Source organism: Tyto alba, unplaced genomic scaffold (assembly GCF_018691265.1).
Source record: "Tyto alba isolate M040663 unplaced genomic scaffold, T.alba_DEE_v4.0 Super-Scaffold_6, whole genome shotgun sequence".
Classification (NCBI taxonomy): Eukaryota; Metazoa; Chordata; class Aves; order Strigiformes; family Tytonidae; genus Tyto; species Tyto alba.
Genome location: NW_024881327.1, coordinates 24,976,458 through 24,991,070, shown reverse-complemented (window position 1 = coordinate 24,991,070; position 14,613 = coordinate 24,976,458). Strand labels below are relative to the sequence as shown.

The 14,613-nt window shown below is 38.8% G+C and overlaps 1 protein-coding gene across 3 annotated transcripts in view; it reads left to right on the top strand.

The window, feature by feature from the left end:
• Positions 1-203: 203 nt before the first annotated feature.
• Positions 204-14,613, top strand: part of TRMT9B (tRNA methyltransferase 9B (putative)) — a 122,294-nt gene continuing 107,884 nt past the window's right edge. For 2 of the 3 annotated variants that reach the window (XM_042808304.1, XM_032999261.2), the window contains exon 1: positions 9,204-9,741. The gene's annotated coding sequence lies outside the window, so the exon portion shown is untranslated. Of the gene's footprint in view, positions 257-9,203; positions 9,742-14,613 lie in introns of those variants that run through there. The other variant, XM_042808305.1, reaches the window with a different exon arrangement.

The window sequence follows — 14,613 nt, the reverse complement described above, 5'->3', positions numbered from 1 at the left end:
GCCCGCTGAGGGAAGGGGGGGGGGGGGGGCCCGGCCGGCGGTTGGGGCAGCGCCGCTCCCTGCGCAGCCCGCCGGGCGCCCGCAGCGCCGCCTGCCCCGCCCCGCCCCAGGGCTGAGGGAGAGCGCGGAGCGGCGGGGAGGGAGCGCCGTGGCCGGGCTGAGGGGAGGAGGAGGAGGAGGAGGGTAGTTTGCTGGGGAAGAGGGACGGGCCTTGCGGGCTCCGGGTTGGCTCCTGGGAGGAGGAGCGGCTGCTCTGGTGAGGGCGGTAGCGGCGCCGCCGGGGCTGGGGGGCGGGGAGCGGCAGCCGAAGCCGGCTGGACGGAGCCGCTGGGGAGGGGAGGGGAGGGGGTGTCCCGCGGGTGTCCGAGCGCCTCGCGGGGGGGGGGGGCGCGGGGGTCTGTAGCTGCCGGGGCCCCGAAGGCTTCGCTTGGCGAGTGCCCTCCCGGTGGCTGGCGCTCACACTCGTCTCCGGCCGCTTGGGCTGGCCCCTCTTCCTTGTGTGTTATTTTTTTAATGAAGGGCGCGGTAAAAGTTACAAGATTATGAAGAACCACTTTGTCTTTAGGGTTTATGTATTTCCTCCTCTTTTCTTGAATGTTTCCAGCATTTCGCGTCGCATGCCCGTAGGATGAGGTCCGGTGCTTTCATTGTGTAGACCTGCTGTGCATGGGCTGTGCCGTAACACCCAGTTGGTGCAGTAAACCTTTATGTTTTCCAAAGTGTAAAATAGTAAGTCGAGCGCTTATGGGGAAGTACCCGATCAATTTTACCTAAACCAAATAGTAGTCACCGCGCATTTTCATGCAGAAATGCTTAGGGTGTCCAGATGTATGTCAGGGTCTAATGAAAGCTTAAAGTCTGTTGCATAAGTGCTACACGTTTATGGTTGCTACACTGCTTTTATTTTTTTGCCTTTTTTTCTTAAAGTCAGAAGGTTGTCATAAATCCAGAAGTCTCAGATAAATATAACAGTTCCTCTAAAACCTTCCAAGCAAGGCTTACACATCAGGAAAATTCATTTATGGCCTTATGAACGGAACAAAGCTATATTTGTCTTCAGCTGTATTTCATGTATGACTGGCTGGAGGATGATAGTGGAGGTTGTTAAGAGGGCTGTAGGCAAAGGTGCCATGACTGGAAATAACGAGACATCTGGAATTACATCCAGGTGTTTTGTCTGAACTCAAACCACTCTAAACTGCATCCTTCTCCTTTACACGGTCTTACAAGTTCCTAAAGCCAAAGAATAAAAGATGTTAACAGTAATTGAAATAAGAGGGAGAACATGGGTATATTTTAAACATGGATAGGAAAGATAGTCTCTTACTGTAATTCAATAAAAAATGGAGTGAGTTAGGAAATGAGAGCCTAAGGAAAGATCAGAGTAAAAGAGATGCCTGTAGTGTAAGCTCGAATGGTGGTGGAATAAGGTAAAACACTTTGAATTATTACGAGTGGTTTTAGTGGGTTGTGAATTCTGCATTAGACATATCAAGTGTGAGCTGACCTTTCACAAGTATCAGGGACCTAAGCAGAGAATTTGGACAGAAGTAAAATTGTGAAGTGCTGTTGGGCCATCAGCAAACAGAATAATAGTTTGTTACGCGTTTTGGATTAGATTACCAGTGGAAATGGAGAAGAAAAGTAAAACAGGTCAAAGATCAAGTGGGTCTTCCTTAAAAAGCTGGAGTTAGGATAGTAAGGTTGTCCTTTGCGGAATGATGAAGTAGAAATTAAAACCTGCTTCTTTCTACCGTTGACACTTCCAATGATTCCTATAAAAGTTCACATGCTAGCATTTATACTTATGATTCAAGCAGTATTGTCATCTACAGTCAGCTACTTTGCATAATTCCCAATGTACAGGAGCAAAATACTCATGGCTTTGCCAGCTTTAGGGTCTTGGAGCAGAAGAGTTGCGGTTTTTCCATCATCTTTCACTTCAAAACAATTAAAAACAGTGAAAGAAGGGAGTTGGGGTAGGATGGCTGAATAGATGGGTAGGGAGCCCGACACTTTACACTGCTCCCACCAGTTGTAGAAATCTGTCTTTAGTACTTTTCTTCAGAGCTTGCTCTTACTGCTAGCAATACTTACTGTCACTGGAACGCTTCACTCTTTCCTCATGTTTGCACTACGTGCTGTTCTCTGTATTCACAGTTGCCTTTATTGTCTTAGGTCTGTCTTGGAAACTCAGGGCTTCTATGCATGGAGAAACGAAATTGTCTAGTTTCAGATGGACAAAAGGTTTATTTTTGCTGAAGTTTGTTCTGTGTGGTTGGAGGAGGCTGAAGTTCATGAGATTAAAAATACAGACTTCAAATTTGTTCATAAATATATGTCAGCGGTATGCTGCAAGAATAGAGGAAATCCTCTGGATATCAAGTAATTTTGGAGCCCAGCATACTACAGCTGGGTTCAAGAAGAGTATAGAGAAGTTTGTAGAAAAGAATCCATTACATATAAACAATCACTTTCACATCAGGAAGTCCCTGAGACATAGATCTCTGGAATCTGGAGGACTATTTGGGAAGAAACCTGACTCCACATTCACCTTGTCCTTATTCTCTAGACATTAATTTTTATTACTGTTGGAAACAGGGTACTGGGCCTGGTTGGACCTTGGTGTTTACCCAGTGTGGTCATTCTTGCATTTTTAAGCTACTGCTGATTCTTCAAGCTTTGGTTTTGGTGTATTATTTCACCTTCGGCATATTTTACTGAACAAGAAAAAAACTCAGTTTTCTAATCTTTCACTGTGTTACCATCCGCATGTGATAATTATGTAAGAGGAAAAAAAAAAAGACATGCAACTTTTTACTAGATTAGATAGCACACACAGTTCCACCACCACTCCATTAAAAATAGCGTGCACACAAAACCCCAGGTTGTTGTTTTTAAACTCTTGTAGGGTCGGATGAATGATACTTTAAAACAAAACCAAACCATGCCATTGTGCAGGTCAAATGGAACATTCTGAGAAAGACTTCAGGGATTTCCCTTTTCCTTCCTGCTGTAGAGCAGTATTTTACAACTGCTTATGTAAGTCTTGGTCATCCTCATTCAGAAAGGTACCTACAAATTACTCTGCCTTCAGTACAATGAGGTAGATGTACGTTCCTTTTGTATTCATTTTAAGCCATTATTGGATGTTTCTATAAGCAATTCCTTATACAAGTAGCATGCACAACCCAATTAAACATGAGAAGACAATAAAATAGTGGTTTAAGTTGTATTTGACCCTGCTTTAGGTCCATCTGACAAATTTATTCTGATTTAAGATCTTTAGAAGTCAACAGCAGTAGAAACAAAATGAAGCAGAACCAACCCAGGCTAAGGGAACAGGCAGTGGACCTAAAAAATTAATACCTGTGTACTGGAAATCTGCAGTCAAGCCCCATTCTTACAGACTCTCTTGGCATATATCCCAAGAAAAAGTAGTTAACCCAAAGAAGGTAGTTATATTCTAAGAGAAATGTGGTAATGGCTTTCTGGCTATTTTCCCTATAATTCTTTAAAGGTAGCTAGCTAGCTATCCAGTTGTTATAACTTTTTCCCAACATATGTGTAGCAAAAGCAAAATAAAATTAATTGGAGGAAGATTAGATTAAGCAAATAAGATTCATGCTTTTTTTTTTTTTTTTTAAAGAGGCATATTTTTCCTGAGAACTAGTTGTTCTACTGAGAAACTTAATGCCTTCTAGAAAAAACAAACATGAAAAAATGGTAATCTCAAACCATATTAAAAAAAAAAAAGGAATTCTTGAGTGGCTTTTGAAGACTTTGGGTGATGATGTTTGAGTCACTTCAGCCCTGGCTAAGAAATAATGAATGCTCAGAACCAACTTGGTTTTGTTTTGTTTCAGTTTGTTCTTTGTTGCTTAGTAGACTTTTGGGGCTTTAGTGAGACAGTTCTGGCAGACAGACTTTTCAATGGAAAAATACTCAGCATCATTGCAGTAAAACAAACGCTAACCTTTGTGAACACAGAGTTGGGCAGAAGTTGGCTTTGAGTAGGTTTTTTTTAGGTGTGAGCTACAAAGCTGCGTTTGCAGCTTGGTCTCAAAAGTTAGTCAAGGTGAGCTGAACTGGATTAGACTGCTACCACTATCTCTGACATTTCTGTGCAGTGCTGCAGTTTGGGTTTTCCAAATGATTGTAGTTCCCTTTGAGAAAATTAGAGCTGTGGGTTCTCAATATTTTGAAATAAGGCCCTTAGTAAGTTATTTGATTACATTTAGTAATTATGTACGCACTAGTAAGTACAAAAAACCCCAAACTGCACATAGCTTAACTACGTACTGGAAAGATAAGTATCTCATTAAAAATAAAAAGGGAGGCAAAACGTAATAGGATCTAAAATACTTAACCAGGTAAAGACAGAGTTTATTGGCTAGATCAAATAAAGGACTTGAATACCTAAAGCAGGATTTAGGGAGAATTCAGGTGCCTAAATCCACAAACACAATCTGAGAAACCTCTCACGGCTGCTGCTTAACCCAGGAGATGCCTAAAATCAGAAGGCTCTTCCTTGATTTTAATTTTTATCTCTAGAGTGTCTTAGGATTTTACTTCTGTGCATGTTCAGCATGCAGCAGCTAGAGCAGTTGAGCACCTATTTTCCATTCAGCCATTTACAATCCTCAGTTTAAGTGTCCAAGGACTCTATTTAGTCAGTATTCCCATTCCACAGCAAGCACACATTCAGAGATTCTTAGTTTGGTGTAGCTGCTTGCTTTTAACATGAAGGATGAGAAGATTGAATAACCTTTTATTTAACAACCTATCTGTTAGATTACTAAGAGTTGGAATATTCAGTTTGGTTCTGTCTGAGTGTTTAAACCCATCTCCTGCCTCCAAGTAATTTATTTTAAAGAGTGACTGCATGAATTTAAATTGTCTTGGGAGCATGAATTAGAGATGAGGATGTGTCACTCCCTGCTAAATGCCCTGTTCCTTGGGATAAATCTCACACATCGTTTCTATTCCTACAGACTACAGAATTCCTTGCTTCACAGTGGCACAACTTTAGCAGAAACGGAGCAGAGTTGTCTGTTTTCAATAGCCCTGTCTCTTGCTGGATAGGATCACTTTTCTGCCATATGTTGACTTGAATCTTTTTTGTTTAATGGGGATACACAGCAACAATAGGTTGCTATATGGGAGGCGTTTGTTTTCTCACTTCCTTCTGTTATCCTGGCTGTGATTTAACAGAACACATCAAGCCCTGCTCCATTTTTTTAACAGAATGGTAATTGGATCCTACAGTTAAAAGAGGACTCTAGGCTGTGAATTGTAAGCAGACTGTGGTGTCCGTGTCTTGGCCTCAGTTAAGTTTCTAAGGAGTTGCAATAACACTGCTGCATTTCTTGCAGACAAGCCTTAGACAATCGTGATGCCTCAGGATGGTGGCAAACTTCATCAGACATACTGTATAGCATACACAGGTATTTGATGTGGAGTTCCATATTCTCTGTTGGGAAAGGAAAAACAGAGAACTGAAAAATAGTTTTCAATCACATAATTTTAAGTGTCCAGTTAACACGTTCCTTTGCTTGTACCAGGGCTGAATGTATCCCCTTCCAAAATGCTACACGGTTGTCGCACTTAATATTGGCATGTTTGGATATATATATGGATATGTTTGTATGGTTATTAATATCAACTGCCATTAATGAGTGGGGTTTGGTAAATCTGACAATTATATTTTGAAATTGTGGAAATAAGTTGACTATCCTGGAAACACCAATGAGTGGAGTCGCTCATTTCCCTGTTTTCATGTTCATTGTATTTTTTCTTTTCCTGTATATGATACGTGGTTGTGAATTCCAAAAGGTGGTTGAATGTTTCTACATATGCAGGACAACAAGCTGAAAAATGTGATCAAGAAGGTTTTATTTTAAATTTATCCAGTTTAAAAAAATAATTTAGCTCCAGATATGACATGAGTCATATTTGTCTTCTCTTTAGGAAGAGAATCCTTGGACTGTTTGGACTCCTTCCTTCTGCCATTGTTGCCTGGTAGTAGAGTCGCTATAATCTACAGGTTTATAAAATAGCTAAATATTCAGTGGAATAATCGCTCCTATTAATATACATTGTAATTATTCAAATAGTAATGCACTTACAACATGAACTACTAAATTTAAAGAGATACAGAGCTCTGAATAATCAGTTACTTATTCTTGAAGGTAAAGCTCTTATTGAAGGACTGTAACTGAATAATAACAAAAATCAGAATAATAGCTAAGGAAGTACTAAAAAGACTTTCATTGAAGGATTTTTTTAAATAAAAATTGCTTACTAAGAAAGTGTGCAAAAAGCAAGTCAGCATTTTTTCACTTTATCAGGATGTTTTCCTTCAGCTGAAAATTGTTGGCTAACAGTTGTGTTGCATATACTAAATTTTTTTTCTGGGTGTTAATGTCTTCACATTAAAGAAAAAATACAAGCTGATTATTTTTAAAAGAATGTATAGCAAAAGTAAAAGAATGATTGGGATATGTGTTCTGTGTTCCAATTTGATATTTAAAGAACATTTCATTTTGGTATCTGTTTATATATTCACTAATATTTTCTAATATGTTCCCTGATATATATATTTTTTCTAATGTATCCCTTGCTATCAAGTCGGATGTTTTGTATCTATTTAGATCATCCTCTGAGTTAAATTATATTGATATATATTTAGTTGTAAATATATTCTGCCAAATAGGAGAATTCTTTCTAAATTTCTAATAATTATTGCTGTTCGTTCTTACACAGTTTTAAAAAAGGGGGTGAAAATTACAGTAATTTCATCATATTTGCATTCAAAATATGCCTGTATTGTAAAACCAAATCTTCAACTGAGGGAGAAGGAAGGAAAAAAGCTTATTGTGCTTGATATCTAGCCTCTTGAAGAAAAAACAACTTTCTTTTCTGGGTAGTCGATAATAAGTATGGAATTAAATTCAGAGTTTGAGTCAATTAAAATACATTTTAAGACAGAAATACAGAAATCATAAAATACTTCACAGCCTACTTTTAACGGTAAGTGAGGAAAAAAAATTATTTGTTACTGCTGGACTGGACTTCAGGCTGGCATGGGGTATAATACTATTGACCATGATTGTCAAATACCTTTGCCTACAGCTGGACAGTGTACATCAGTACTAGATAAATCACTGATGTTCCAGATAGTTAATGATAAAGTTACCAGTCTTTAAAACTTCAAAAGGGGTTGCTACAGTTACAAAAGTTGGATTTACTTACTCTTAGATTAACTCTTTGGGATCAGAGCAGCAACTACTCCTTGTCTTAGATATTTCTCATTCATAGAGTTCTGAAGAGTTTGCATGCATATCTGCTTTTTCCTTATCTAATGAGCATCCTTCCTTCAGAGGTTTTAAAGCGCTGGACAACTATTTCCCATCAATGAGAACAGACGATACATGAATTTTCTTCAAAGACTATGAATAGTACTCTCTACTAATTGTAGCTTTATGTGAAGAAAATATGAGCTGGACAAAAAGCGATTATTTTAAATTGAATCAAGGTGGCAGAAAACATTTATTTAATTAAATGGCCTAATTGGCAATAATTTATCTCTTACCAACAAGATGAATGTTACAGTTTATTCAATATTCCCTTTCTACATTCACTTATACCTATTTACTGTTCCTTATGTCCTGTTTGCTTCTTAAATGTTAGTAGCATCACACAGCAACACATTGTGCACTATAGGCTGGGATATCACAGCCACATCTTTTTAACTTTTCCTACAAGCATACTGCAGGAAATGCACGCTTTTATATCACTTCTGCCAAAGACAGCAGATGACAGGATTGAATTTGAAAACTATTAGTTTTGTCAGTGGAGCACGGGATCATACAGGAGAGAAGTGAGCACTCTCAAATTCTTCATTTCAGCATGACTGCATGAAGAACATTTAGAGTTTCAGTCTTTCTCCTACCTATTTCTCCTTCACCATATTTATTCAACAAGATTAATGAGTATCTGGTCTTTGGCTGTTGTCCATAAATGATCTATGTTGAGACAGAAGGACACCTCGTTTAATTTAAATTCTATTCCTGAAAAGTCAATAAGACCATAAGACCTTTTTTTTTTTTTTTTTTCCCCTCAATATTTATTGGACGTAATTTGCCTATGCAGTGGTACAAAGTTTCAGTCTTATGAGTTTAGGCTGATTGTAGTTTCTTCCAGGTCGCTCTGTGGTAAGTAGCCCATCCCAAATGGATCCTGTCTTTCATGGTCTGTCCTTGTTGTACTACATACAAGCATTACATTTTAGGGATCTTATTTTAATTATTTGTCTCCCTCAACTCCTGATATGTCCAGGAAGGGTTTCACAAAAGCTGAAAGACTCTGGTAAGCCCATGCATATGAGAGTATTTTTAAAATCTCATATTCTATTTATCTTTGTATTTCTACCTCTGATCAAAAAAATCAGGATGCTTTAAGAGAACAGCTTATCCTGCTGTTTTTCAGGGGTTTGCTGGCATGCTGCATCTGTTCCACATTTGCGTTTTGCTGGGCTGGTATTGGTAGATCACCTGAGAGCCCCACCTCACACCCACTTCATGCCTGTCCTTCACTGAAGAGCTGAAAACCTGAGCAGCAGTTGTCACTGTTTTCCTTTGTGACACATTGCAGAGCCTTCTTGTTACAAAGTACTTGCTTTGTGTCCTGGGGCTCTCAGCTGTGAAGATTCCATGTATGGCTCACTGTGTCAAGTTTCAGCACTTGTGATATTTCATCCTCCTGATCATGCTGCTCTAACACCCCAATTCCTGGCCATAGATCTAAGCCATAATTTACCGATGTAGACTAGATGTAAATACATGTTCTTATTTGTAGAAATAGAAGGTGCAACATGTTTTTATTTATTGTACTTAAACATTATTATTAAAAAAAAAAAAATACTCCTAGAGGTTCTTTTTTTGGTATCTGGGTTACCTTGATAAAAATGGTGAGTAGGATACTCTGATGTTTACAGTACTGTAGCCTGGGGGATAACAGACTCTCAGAATTCTTGAGTTCTGCAACATCATTAACAAATTAATAGTCAACCCAGTAACTGATTCCAGGCTTCAAAGCAGGTTATACTGCTTGTAGGGCTGATTCATATCTTAGGCAGAGTAGCTGAGTTAAGTATACTGTTATGGTTAAGTAAACAATAATACATCAGAATGAAAGGTTTCTGAATAAGCTGTGTGCTAATAGATTACAGCATATCAGAGTCTGCATGCAGGAACAGTGAACTGTGAGCAGGAACAGTGAACTGTGCAGCAGTCTAATTTATCATGATGACTTTCTCATTGAAAAAGGCTTACGCTGTAAGAGAAATATTAGGTATTTGAAGAGGGAAATTTAGGTGGAATAAATAATATTGGGAAGGAAGTGAAGGCAAACGGGAAGGTCGTTCATTTACATTTCCATTTACATTTTTTTTTACTGCAGATCTCTTTGATTATATTTACACTAGTGGGACTGAGCTGTCCCTCTTCTCACTGAAATCACCTTTTTTCCAGATGGCGTAAAGATGTCAAGTCATAGATGTGGCTACTTCCTGGTGTCACCTAAAGCGAAATACAGGTTGAACCATAGCTCAGACTTCCCTGTGTCCACAGTGTTTTGGGAGCACAATAACTAGGAGGAACATCTGATCCTTCCTTTCCTGCCCCAAAGAGAAGAATATGAATGATCACGTGCATCTGAATAAATCTGAAATAAGTCTTGGTACTGCTTTGAGACAATGACTACCTTTCTGTAAATCTCAGTAGAAAGCCATAATGCTTTTATCAATTCTTACTGCAAATAACAGTTTCTCCCCAGAACAACTGTTTTATGAAATCTTGCTTTAAAATCATAATTTTTAAGGTGATTTATGTAAGAAATAAGAATACCTATAGAATGATTGATTGTTGTTTTTAAATAAGCACTTGTACAATGTTGTTATCTTAGATGTTCTAGTGGGTTGATTTTTTTTTTTTTTTAACTTTGGTTTCAGAATACTGGGTTTTACCTTAGATTCCACTATTGTTTCCACAGCATACTTCACTCCTACAGTTCTCAAGTCATTATCACATTAAAATTTAAATATATACATGAAAATATATGTATGTACCTGTGAACAAAGTATTTACAAGCTTTTTAAAAACAGTTTGCATTAGCTTCTGTAAGGCTTAGTGTTTTCTGAAACAAAAATGAAGTAGAGTTTTAAATGGAGTAATAAGTGCTATTGCATGTTAAAAAAAATTGCTACTTTTGCCCCTGTTTGTACTTCTGTCAGTAAAAGTGGTACAGTGGGCTTTTCTGCATTCCAAAACTTTCAGTAGTTTGATCAGCGAGCAGCATGCTGTGCAGCTCTTATTTTAGAAAGGCTTACCCCTTTTTGGTTATTTGAGCTCTTACAGGCTTTTCTCACAAGTAAACAGCTCAATTCATCATTTCTACTGTCAAAGAGAAAGCATGTTTGCAAGAGAACACCTTGCCGCACTTTTAGATAAAAGGAAGGACACGTAGACGGGGGAATCACTGGTCCCAAGCGGGAGCTGCTGGTTGCAGTGAGCTGGCTGGGTTTATCCTGCAGCCAAGGCGTGTGAGCTGCACAGCACAGGCCTGGAGGTCAAACTGGGTGTGCAGCACAGGCCTGGTGAACCTCCTCAGGTTAGCTGCCGTGTGGGTCACTAGCTCCTTGAGCTACAGTGCTCTCTCTGGTCAGGATCACTACGGCATATTGGAGGTAAAAGGAAAGAAAAGGCTCTTTTAAGCGGTTTATAATATATGAGCTTCCCTCCAAAGAAATCAGGATTAGTTTCATTAGCATTACCAGTGCATACCTGTATTCCTGCTTTAGCCTGTATTGCAAACTGCCAGCACCACCCTATGAAAATGTGCATACTGCTTTGAGAAGCCACTGCTGTATCTCCTGCAGCAGAGACACTCTTGTGTAGTTCCACTACTTGGCTGTTGGAGTTAGGAGCAGGCCCTACAGAAAATATCTCTGAAGATGCTCAGGTTCAATTAAAAATTAATTGTGAAACAAATTCATGTTACTTACAAAAAATTCCATTGTTATTCATGGAAGGTCTTAGGTAGTGCTAAATGAAAGTAGGAAGCTTTTTTTCTAAAGCAGTGTCCAATTTATTTTTTTCTTTCATTCCAGATAGAACAAAAAAAAAAACAAATTTTTTTTTTTTTTTTAATTTTCACCCACTTGGTCAAGATACAGACAGATGGACAGACAAACACATGTCCTTAAAATTTGATTTACTTTTATTATTTTTAAGCAACTGACTTAACATGCTTTATTTCATGTAAATTCAACTCTCAACATTTTCCATTTGAGGTCAGTATCACATGGGAATTTTAGAGGGTCTTGATGTGCCTGTTCTGATGTACAAGCTAGATTCTCTGGCCAGTATGTGCTTCTCACAATGCAGAAGAAAATTCACAGATCTCCAGGCAGATGTTTTTCTGCAGGCTTGGTCCTTAGAAGGAATGGAAGTTTGAATTCCTGCTTAACTTGGTAAATTTGCTGAGTTGGAGATAAATGCGGTGTTTAATAAACTAGCTGGGAACAATGTTTCAGATGGGATGGAGAAAACAAAATATCATAGTTTGGAATTATGTTTAGTTTTCCCACTAGAAAATCGGCAGTTAACAACCGCACTATTTGTCAGAAAATCTTTTAAGCAAGAAACTGAAGTTGGTTCTAAAATTTTAAACAATTTTCTAATTACTCCCTGTCATACATAATGCATCCCAGAAGTGATATATGTTTGGATGCAAAAGATCTGCACTTTTAGGAAAGTGAAGATAAAGACAAAAATAGAGATTGTTGCTGACCTTTCAGATAATTTTTTAATATGGTAAGGTTGGTAGTGAAGTTTTGAAAACTGCATTTTTTTTATTGAGGAGGTTCATTTTTTCAGTGGAAGAATATAGTTACTGAAAATAACAAAATTAATAAACTGGTTTTTAGTAGTAGAGAGCAACAGATTCATTTTTAACTCTTTCTTTCCGTTCTGCTTAACTGTTTCAATTAGGCAGGAATTTCAGTAAATAACTGCAACTCTATATTTAATTCCTTTTGGTTTGTCATCAGAGTTTGAATTTCATGAGTACCACAGGACAGTTTCCATACTTGATCTGCATAATCCCCACAGAAGGCAGCTGAGTTCTGGGTCACCAAAACTCGTTCATATTGGAGATCGTGGGTGTTTCAAGCGTTAGGCAAGAATATGGAATCCCTTATGTTCACACAGGAAATTTCTCCTGCGGTTGTGCTTGCTTTAGGCAACTGACTTTTGTCCTCACATACTCCATCCTCCAGTTGTGTTGTGTCAGAGCAGAGGGGGATGGATGAGGTAGCAATAGGAGTCCCTGGGCACTGGTTTGGTCCTTTTGCTCTCCTCTTACTTCAGCTGTTGTATCTGCACAAGTGCTAGAACAATGAAATGCCTGGTGTAGCACAGGCTACCAGTCGGTTTTGCACTAGAGAAATTTCCACAGAAGACTGGTTTTGGGCACAGGCAAAGGAAGCAGATGCTAAGTGTATTAGGCTGCTGGGAGCGGTTACTGTTCCATCTGTGCCAGAGCTGCAGCCCTGCGTGCAGCCTGTAGTCCCCTCTTGCTGTTCTACTGATGTTAAGGAAGGAGAGTGTTGGAAAGCAAAGAAAGGTAGTTGCGGCAGAGTCATCTCTGGCTCTACCCAGCAATTAATCTCATGCCCTCCTCCTTTTTCTCCTACTTTACAGATCATGCAGCTACAGAATTTTTCTAAGAATTTGCTCTGACTTTCTAGGCACAGCTCGTTTCCTCACCCACCCTCCACTCCTTTTGTATGACAAGCCCTTTCTGGTTTCTGGAACCTCAAACAGTATAGAAGTGTTATGAGATAGCTCTGGTTTTGGGGGAAAAACTGTTTGCAGGAGTAATAGTAGGAAGTGCTTATGTAGGAGTATGGTGGGAATTTAAATTTGCTTTGACACGCTAGTGATTGACAGTGAATAATGTTTTGAGTGATCTTTTGTACAACTGAAGTGGAGCTACACTGGTGGCTTTGCAACAGTGGAGATTTCCAAATATTCCCCCAATATATGTACAACTACAGGGTGACACCACTGCAAAGAACTGACAGAACAAGAGGCAATGGGCACAAACTGAAATACTTAAAAATAAGAAAAATATTTTTTACTGTGAGGGTGGTCAAACTCTGGAATAGGTTGCCCAGAGAGCGTGCAGAGTCTTCATCACTGGAAATATTAAAAACCTGAGTGGATATGGCCTGAACAACCTGCTCTAGTTCACTGTCCTTTGAGCAGAGGGTCGACCAAAGACCTCCAGTGGTCCCTTCCAGTCTCAACCAATCTGTTATTCTGTTGTTGTAAGAAAAACATGCAATAATCTCTTTTAAAGTGAAGTGGTAATTCCCCATAGTATTGTTCTGGCTTCCCACAATTTGTGGTTCAGAGACTTCTTAATACATTCTATTGTCCCTTTAGCGACCTTTAATTACTGCAAAGGATGTAAGTGTAAATTACACATGCAAAAACCCAGACACTAGAATCATTATGAATTAATAGCTCCAGTTGTATAGTCACTAATCAGAGTGATATTTTGAGTAATAATGAAACAGATTTTGTTTTCTTTGAAGTCTGTAGCTAAAACTTCCATTGACTTCATGGGGCTAGGGGTTTGACTCATTACATTTCATATCTGACATAAAATATGAACTAAAGCAAAGTGAATAGGTTAGTTTTAAACGCTCCATAAACCCCAAACCTGTGATAATAGAAAGTTCAAATTACTTCTGCCTCCGCCCATCGAGTAGCTATCTCTGGTCTGCTCTTTGCACAGTCTTGTAATTGCTGTGCCCCAGCTATGTGCATTACTTGCTGGCATGATGATCTGTCCGTTTGGCAGGAAGAGCTGGGAAGCTTCATTATTCTGTAGAAAGGCTTTTAAATGTGTAGAAGCAGCCTGGGAGGGCACGGTTGAGGAACAGGCACTTTTAGATGACAAACCACACTTGCTATACAAAGAAATCTCTCAATTTCTGATGTTTGAGAGTGGAAAATACTATTTTCCTGTTTGATAAATGAAACTGTTTGTCTCCAAAGCAAGCGTATAAGTAATAGAACAAACTTATTTCCTCACTAAAGGGATAGGTTCAGGAAAAGAGGATTAAAATTCTTGGAAAATCAGCAAGGCAGCTACAAGTGTCAGGTGATTATATGGCCTTGTGTAAGTGCAGTGTTTGGTGTCTAGCCAAGTATTTCTAAAACTTATAGGGTAACTTCTGTTCACATTTAGGCCAGCATAAATCTGAAAGCACTTCAAAAAAATGAGAGCAGTGTTTGTTCCTATGTTAGAGCTTTCTTTAAAAAAGAAAAAAAGTCTCTATCAAAAGAAATTTCTTTACTACAGGGAATTCCTAAAGGGGATGATGTAGTTAAAACAGAGGCTTACAAGAATTCAATTTTATGCCTGCCTTTTTTTGTAGATCTCTTGTACTGTATGGAGCAAGCTATCTTTGTGGCTTAAGTTCTGTCTTAACCATAGCAAATGTATTGTGTTCGTGTGTATCTGATGCTCAAACCATAT